Source organism: Mytilus californianus, unplaced genomic scaffold (genome assembly GCF_021869535.1).
Source record: "Mytilus californianus isolate M0D057914Y unplaced genomic scaffold, xbMytCali1.0.p SCAF_4, whole genome shotgun sequence".
In the NCBI taxonomy this organism is placed as follows: Eukaryota; Metazoa; Mollusca; class Bivalvia; order Mytilida; family Mytilidae; genus Mytilus; species Mytilus californianus.
In genome coordinates, this window is record NW_026262690.1 from 42,453,115 (window position 1) to 42,460,288 (window position 7,174).

Consider the following 7,174-nt stretch of genomic DNA (forward strand, 5'->3'; position numbering starts at 1 on the left):
AGGTGTTAGGTCAAAGGTCAAGGTCAACATACAAATTTGACCTTGAGATATTTTTCAGAGTCACATCAATTGATGATGGTTGGTGAAGATCCTAGGTGTCTACGACTTACGGTTTCTGTGTTTTGGGGGCCAACCGACTGCGGTTAATTTTCAAAGGGCATAACCCTACCAATGAGTCGTTGAATCTTTTCAATCCAAATGTAACGAAGAACCGGGGTCTGGTCCTGAACAAATTTCACCCTTCGGTTTTTTTCTACCTATTACGGTTACGGTGTTTAATTGATAACAAGGTTTTTAGGTTTCGGAGGGATTACTCCGAACCGACAAAATTTTTCAACTCACAGGGTGAGTTCCGGATAGGTATTCATGACACCGATACATAGTGTGAACATGAAAGCGACATGTCTTACGGTTAAGGCTGCTAACTTCGTCAAAGTTTGGCGGAAAAAGAATAATAATAATAATAAACAGAAGAAATACAGTAAGGTCTTTCCCTTTTGAAAAAGGAAAGACCTTAATAATAATAATCAGAACAAATACAATAGGTCTTTCCACAGAAAAGTGGAAAGACCTAATAATTATGTGACGACTACTAAACTTTATCTTTCGTTCTAAATTTTCTTATTTGTATTGATATTACTTTCATAAAAGCTTTGATATTTTCTCAACAGCACTTTTGAAAGTGTTTCTTTTTAGATTTTATTAATAACTTTTTATTCTGAGTGTTAATTCCATATTAAAATCTATGTTTAGTTATCGTTATCATACTATGATAATTGATTTAATTTGAATACCAAATAGTATATACCAGTATGAACGGGAAGGGATTAAATTATGGTGGTTTGATGTTTTATAGAAGAAAACTCCGTCACAAGAGACGGCGTCACAGGAGCATATGATACACAATAAAATTGCGACATAGCTCACAATATAGGCGTTTTATTTTTGAATTGTACATTATCATAATTATCATAAATAAGACTTTGTTTATTAAAATTTTAACTTAAATAAGCATCTTTTCTTCCCTTTGGATAAACTTTGTCAAACTTAGATGATTGTGTGACAATGTGTATTTCTCATATTTTATAATACTTTTATAGAATATGCTTTATTACATATTAATATTTGATATTTGAATAAAATTATATTTTAAAGTTATTTGATTGATACAGTTCTCTTTTGTTTAAAAAGAATATATTTTATTCATCTACTTGACAAAGTATTGATTTTGTCTTCAGGCTATGATTGATCTTTATAGTACATGTATTGTAATATTTAACTATACATTGGATTTAGGAATTTTCCAGAGGTGTTATGGTCAAGTGAGTTGTGAGTAGTTTAAGATGTGTCTTGTTTGAGTCTTTCTATGTATATGTAAGAGAATGATAATCCCTTTCTTCATGAATAAGTACGAGCGTTAGCGAGTACTTATCATGAAATAAGGGATTATCATTCTCTTACAAACTTAGAATATTGTAAAGTGCTCAAGGCTCAAATGATCTATTCAAGAATTAGTTTCATTGTCAGTGCAATGTTTATAATTGATGCATGACTTCCTTTTTCGGCATGTCATTTATGGATAAGTTTTAGTGATGTGAGGACTTTCTTATCATTTGGGAAATATTAAAAAAAAAAATGCGTTATAGATATAAGTTGACACACAGTAGAAAGAAAAGGTATGAATTGTATGTTTCCTGATTGTGAGTATGAATGTAAATCATGTAATATTTTAGTGAGGAATTATCCTGTTTTATTTACAGTTTAAATCAATTAATACATTAGAGTTACAACTAAATTTTATTTCACAGCCAATAATTTGGTCCGGCTTTTTACATCAAATACTGTTTCATTATGTCAGGGAAATGCTAAAAAAATAATGCCCTTAAAAGTTTTTAATATGTTTAAAATTTAATTCCTGTTTTTTATCGGAATAATTGTATTGGAAATAACTATTTTCCCCAATCTCTGATCAAGTAATCAAAGTTTTGGAAAGCTAACGATTTAGGTTATTTTTTTATCTGAAAGATTTTTTTTCTTTTTTTTTGCATTGCTTTGGTAATGTTTAATTTTATAGTAATTTGAAGTTATTAATATTTTCATAAAAAAATTCACCGTACCAATTTTACTGCACCAGTAAACTTCAACTTATTTTGAGATTTTTGTTTGTTTCACAATTCAACTTTTAGTCAGTTTCAATCACTTTGTGATAAAACCTTTCAATCTGATAAATGTGCTTCGGGGCAGTTGTAACTCATTTATAGAAACTCTTTGTTTTGAACTGTAAATAGACCCAAATAATAGGATAATCCCTTTCTAAGAACATGATTTACATTCATTCTTCACAATTAAGAGGCACCCAATTCTAAAATTTCATTGGTCGAGAGTACTTTGCTATATTCTAATGGTTGGATATTTCTAGATTCCTTTGTTTTGTGGTTGGATATAGTTTTCCCGCCTAAATCTATATTGTGACCAGTGGGTTCTTTGTCTTCATATAGTTTAGACATATTTTCTATTCATAGAGTTTGAGAATATTGCAGATTCTATATTTTTGTGACAGATATATATTTATAAGGTAGATATTCTTCCTTATTACCCTTTTCCCAGTTTTTACCCATTTTTGTGTGAACAAGCATGAGTGATAGATTTATGAAAATGTGTGTCTTTTGGTACATTATGGTATTCATTGTTAGATAATTTTAAAGTAGTACTTTTGTAATTGTGATATCCTGCAAGTATAGAAATCAGACCTTTTATTTGAATAACTGATAAAGCATATTGTGTTCTGTAGCTTCAACATATAGTTTGAAGATTTTAAAGATTCAGACAGTTATAATATTTTCATTGTTCATAGAGGTAAAAATGTTATTACTTTATATTTTTCAGATATTATTTACTACTGAATAAGAATATAGTTACTGATACATATTACCAGTATAAAACCTGGTCCCATAGACAGGTAATTACATGTTCTTGTATTTGTCTTGTCATATGGCAAAATCAAAGGTACTTTATTTAAATCATTTGCACCACGTGACTTTGTCCCTTTTGATCAAATTACTTCCCTTAGCTTAAGATTGAAAATATAATTTATTATAGATTTGCGGATAATCCAGTCCTTTTCCGTCATGTATCTAAAACTAATGTATCTTTAAAAACTTCCTTTGGCGGATATTTACAAAAATGCTGTGTAATTCTAAGGGAAAATGCTTAAAATTTGACTTTTTACGAAATGGGAAGGTTGAAATCATCATGTTTTTAAAAGAATTTGGCCGAAAACTTAAGAAAGCAGGTAAGTTAAAAGTTATTTAACTTTAAAATTCAACCTACAAGGTGTTTCCCTATATGCGAACAAATCATGAACAATATCTTCTTGCATGTGTATTTCTGTTTTGAATCTTGCTATTTTACGATTTTACGTCATTTTATTTGATCTTATATAGCAATTACACAATGGTTACGCTTCCGATTTTTAAACTAAAAAGGCCGAAAGATTTCAGAGTGGACAATGTCCATTTGTACACGGACAGAAGCCTAAAAACATGTACAAATCACCTATATGCGAACAAATTGTTCATTCGACATAGGTATTTGCATATTGGCATTTTTATTAAAAGGGCTTATATAATCCTATTGTAATGGCTGCCGTCATGATAAGGCAAAATGGCCGCTATGCAAATTAGCAAATTACCCCAAATTTTGCCATATGTGTCATGTCAGTTTTGAATGTATTGTTCGACTGGTTGTATTTTATGTTATTTTTCAAAAACACTCTAGTTTCAAAATTAACTACCAATCGTATTAAGCAAAGACCATTTTGATAAGCTACATGTATTTTTGTATACTTGATTCAGTCTATTGTATTGTATTGTATTGTATTATCTTACTAATAATGTGTATATGTCTATGTTTATTTGTGTATAACTTAATGTCTATTTATGTCTATTTATGTACTTGCAGGGTTGTTGTTTATACTGCCGTAATAAAAGTATTGACATCATCTAGTCTGCTCTACCGCCCACTGTACCCCTACTAGAAATTGGCGCCTAACGTAAATGGCATGATGCAAACTGTGTAGACCAGTGATTTTGAGGGCAAAATTATTTAGAGGCCAGAGGTGAGACTGTGAGTTCGGAATTTCGTCGACTATAGTGTATTCTACAGTGCACAAAGTTGGAATTTACCTTTGTCTATTTATAGAATTGACAGTCCGTAATTTGACCTTATAGAACTTTCGGAACAGAAACAACGTGGAATGAAAACAGACAATTTATCAACAAACTTTGGTTAATAATTGGTAAACTTTAACACTTATTATAGTATTAACTGTTTATATTATTTGTATTATTATATTATATTGAGTGCCAGTGTCACGAGTAACTTACTCGTGCATATTTATGTGTGTTTTGTAATTTACTTGTACTTTTGTGACTGGAAAATATTGTCCATGTTTGTATGTGTGTATTTTCAGTCTCTATATTGTGTGATATTTGGTTAACAGTTATATTTGGAATTTTTGTGTATATGTATACTTCATGTAGGGTCTAGGTAAAGTTGCTTAGACTTTAATATATTGTTTGTGATTGACACACATAAAGTACAAGGATAGATGTGAGTTAGTCCTTACCCCCTGGCCCGTCCCCCCTCACAGTCCACTTCCGGGTCATTATATAGGTCATTCAGGTCATAAGTTAGGACTTCATTGTGCTTTGTTGTTTTCATTCCTGGTTTACGCACAGTGATATTTTAGCATATATTTGATTGATATTTTAGTTACTCTACTAGTTTTGAGTTTAGTTTACATTGATACGGAGTTTCTCAGGTTGACCCATTGTATTAAAGTACTTTGATACACTTAGTTATTTTTATACAACATATGTGTATTGTGACCCCTTGAGTGACTTCTACTATTGTCCGATATTTATGACTATCCTTGATATTTACATACATATTTATATATAGCGTTCGTATACATATATTTGACTTTAACTTAGCGTGCGTTATTTTGTCGTGCGATTTTTGTGTCATATCTTTTCGTGCGCATAGTTTTGTCAACATTAGATGTCTGTCAACAATTTATTTAAATACATAAGAAGACCGTTGAAACATCCCCTATTTAAATCTTCATACTTAATGCCTGTCATACTTGCTGACAGCAAAGGATCATACTTGCAATCAGAGATTGTAACTCAATACGAAGGAGAAATCAAATGGTATTTTAAAAAAGGAGCTTCATTAAAGGAAGCAATTATCTTTCTTCAACAAAACATACAATCAGTTATACAGGAATTTGGAGACATATCTTTATATGTATGGCTTGGAACATGCAATTTAACCTCTAAATCTATTAAAGTATACATAGCCATTACTACATTTAACCACAACCAAGTCATTGAAAACATTTTGCAAGAAGTTGAACTTATTATTGAACTTTTCAACAAATATCCAAAAAATAAACTCACATTTTTGGAAACTTCTCTATACTCCATTGTTGAATGGAACAGGAATAAGAGACACCCTGATATTACTGAATTTTATGAACAGGATATTGAACTGGAGGAGCAAATAGTTCAACTTAATAAACAAATTAAGCTGATTACCAACCGTATTGGCAGCTATTCGCCAAAATTTTCATCAGATTTAGCTTGCAATACAAAATACAAGAAAGGATTGTGTCATAATAAGTTAACACAACGTCATCATCATAATTTTAATTTATACAAGGATGGTATACACACAAAGAAGTTATTAGCAGTAACTTGGCTCAAAAAGATAACTGAGCAGATACTAAAGGATTGTTGGCATGAAACACACAAAATTATATTGCTTTAAAACTGTATAGTAGTCAGTTTGGGTTTCGCCAAGCTAAACTACTTCCACAAATACAGTATAGTTAGTAGTAAGTTTGGGTTTCGCCAAGCTAAACTACATCACATCACAATTTAAGCATTTAGTTATAATATATATGATAAAATTGAGAATGGAAATGGGGAATGTGTCAAAGACACAACAACCCGACCATAGATAAAGGCAACAGTAGTATACCGCTGTTCGAAACTCATAAATCGATAGAGATAAAAACAAATCCGGGTTACAAACTAAAACTGAGGGAAACGCATTAAATATAAGAGGAGAACAACGACACAACAAAAAAAAACAATATTAAAATGTAACACACACAGAAACGAACTATAATGTAACAATGGCCATTTTCCTGACTTGGTACAGGACATTTTAAGAAAAAAATGGTGGGTTGAACCTGGTTTTGTGGCATGCCAAACCTCCCGCTTTTATGGCAATGTTAAAAATAACATTAAAATGACAACATTACATGACATGACTACAATACAAATAAATGGGAGAACATATAGGACAAAGAAACACACGAATAATAGCTAACAAAAGGTACTAGGTTTAAAATTTAATACGCCAGATGTGCGTCTCGTCCATACATGACTAACCAGTGACGCTCAGATGAAAAAAGTTTGAGAGCCAAAACAAGTACAAAGCTGAAGAGCACCGAGGACCAAAACTTTCAAATAGTTGCGCCTAACACGGCCAGGGTTTTCTGCCTGGGACAAGAAGATCCTTATTATTTAGTATAATTTATACTTTAGCAAACAGCAAACATAGAGCAGACAACAGCCGAAGGACACAATGGGTCTTTAATGCAGCGAGAAACTCCCGCACCCGGAGGCGTCCTTCAGCTGGCCCCTAAACAAATATGTATACTAGTTCAGTGATAATGGACGTCATACTTAACTCCAAATTATACACAAGAAACTAAAATTAAAAATGATACAAGACTAACAAAGGCCAGAGGCTCCTGACTTGGGACAGGCGCAAAATGCGGCGGGGTTAAACATGTTTTTTTGAGATCTCAACCCTCCCCCTATACTTCTAGCCAATGTAGAAAAAAACAAACGTACAACAGTACGCACAGTAAATCTCAGTTTAAGAGAAGTCCGAGTCCGATGTCAGAATAGGAAACAAAAGAAAATAAACAAAATGACAATAATACATGAATAACAACAGACTACTAGCAGTTACTGACATGCCAGCTCCAGACCTCAATTAAACTGATTGAAAGATTATGTCTTCATCATATGAATATCAGGCACAATCCCTCCTGTTAGGGGTTTAGTATTGTACCATCATAAAATATATGAGAAGA

At 31.9% G+C, this 7,174-nt stretch overlaps 1 long non-coding RNA gene across 1 annotated transcript; it reads left to right on the forward strand.

The window, feature by feature from the left end:
• Nucleotides 1-2,429: 2,429 nt before the first annotated feature.
• LOC127698378 (uncharacterized) lies at nt 2,430-4,082 on the forward strand. The gene is made up of 3 exons (XR_007980813.1): nt 2,430-2,575; nt 2,887-2,959; nt 3,961-4,082. It is a non-coding gene; the product is annotated as an uncharacterized LOC127698378 (long non-coding RNA).
• Nucleotides 4,083-7,174: the final 3,092 nt, after the last annotated feature.